The following is a 2,074-nucleotide window of genomic DNA, read 5'->3' as shown; positions in this document are numbered from 1 at the left end:
TTTTTTTTTTTTTTTTTTTTAATGAGTTTGGGTTTTATTCCATATTGTTCTCTCACCCTGTCCAGGATCTCCTGCACCAATCTCTCTGTGAGTGGTTGACAGTGGTAGCCAGGCACCATCTAGTTCTTCTGGTCTCATGATCATTTAGGCTGAGGATAGTATGGTCTATCAGTCTCTGGGACTAATTGTTTCCATGCATCTTAGGTTTTCTTCATTCTTCTTTACTCTGGATGAGGAGAGACCCATCATTGCATCTAGGTGGCTGCTTGCAAGCTTTTAAGATCCCAGATGCTACTCATCAAAGTAGGATGTGGAACAATGTTTTTGTGTAGTATGTTATGCTAATTCAGCTTGATGTCCCCTGCAACCATGGTCCTGAGCCCACAGTTCCAACTACTCAATCTCTCTGGGTAGCTGGCTGTGTCCAAGAAGACAAGACACCACAATCTTGTCCCTTGTCAGCTCTACTATACACCTGGACATTCTTACAGCTCATACAAATACGCTTGTATAAACATCATCTGCCAACACTATATATAGTCATAGGCACATACCCCCTCTCTAGACATACCTGATCATTAGCCTGTTCAGCCATCTATCCACCTGTATATCAATGCTTACCATAACTGACACTGCAGTACTGTATAGCCAAAAGGGTTCATCTTTGTTATCTGTACCTCCAATGTTCCTATCTATGTTTTCCTCTTCCTCAATGCCACTGTGTTGATCACTCACATTTGGTACGTTGCACTTCCCTTCACCCAAATCAATATTTGTTTCTACCTATCTAGCAGTGTTCTCTCTCCGCCTGTCCCACCCCTGGTAACCAACAAAGAAAGTTTCATGACATATATAAACTTTCCTTGACTTTTTACAATAATGAATTAACACAATATTTGTCCTGTGATTGATTCATTATATATATATATAATGTCCTCCAAGTTCATCCATGTTACGCAGTATTTTGTAGATTCTTTATTATCCTTTAGTGTTGCATAGTATTCCATCGTGTGCATGTTCCATAGTTTGGCTATCCACTCTTATGTTGATGGGCACATAGGTTGTTTCCATTTCTTTGCTATTGTAAATAGTGCTGCAATGAAGGTGGGTGTGCATATATCTGTTTTCGTCCTGGCTCTCACTTCTTTAGGATATATACCTATTAATAGGATTGCTGGATCAAATGATATTTCTAATTCCAAATTTTTAAGGAATTACCATACTGCTTTCCATAGTGGTTGTACCATTTTACACTCCCACCAGCAGTGTATGAGAGTTCCAATCTCTCCACAACCTCACCAGCATTTGTTATTTTCTGTCTTGTCGAACTTTACTATTAGTGCTGGGGCAAGAAGATATCTCATTGTCGTTTTGCTTTGCATCTCTCTAATGGCTAATGATCATGAATATTTCTTCATGTGCTTGTTGGACACCTGAATATCTTCTTTGGTGAAGTGTCTATTCATGTCTTCCACCCATTTTTTAAATTGGATTGTTTGTCTTTTTGATGTTGAGGTGTTGGGAGTTTTCTATAAATTTTAGAGATAAGTCCTTTGTAAGATAAGCTGTTGCCAGATATTTTTTCCCATTCTGCAGGTTCCATTTTTACTCTTTTAGAGAAGTCTTTTCATACACATAAAAATTTAATTTTTAGAAAGTCCCATTCATCTAGTTTATCTTCTGCTGCTTGTACATTTTGAGTTATGCTTGACAGTCAATTTATGCCATAAATTAGGGCCTCTAAGTTTGCCCCTATTTTTTCCTTGAGAAATTTTATACTTTTAGGTTTCACGTTTAAGTCTTTGATCCATCTGGAGTTAGTTTTTGTGTATGGTGTGAGGTACAGATCTTGTTTCTGTTAGGCTGAAGTAAACCCAAGCCCCTAATATGTCAGTTGACAGCTTCCTCCAGGTGTCAGGCCCTGATGAGACAGCCTGATAAGACAACTGAAGTGACAGAACCCGCCCAGGCTGGAAAGTCCCATGCAATGACAAAATTCCTCCTGTGAAGGCCCCTCATGCTAATTAAGTACAGACCCATGCTAACAGCTAATTGGACCCTGTCATTTCCTTGT

Source organism: Orycteropus afer, unplaced genomic scaffold (assembly GCF_000298275.1).
Source record: "Orycteropus afer afer isolate SDZICR_OR568_19922 unplaced genomic scaffold, OryAfe1.0 scaffold00089, whole genome shotgun sequence".
Taxonomy (NCBI): Eukaryota; Metazoa; Chordata; class Mammalia; order Tubulidentata; family Orycteropodidae; genus Orycteropus; species Orycteropus afer.
Note: the sequence above shows the minus strand (reverse complement) of the source record.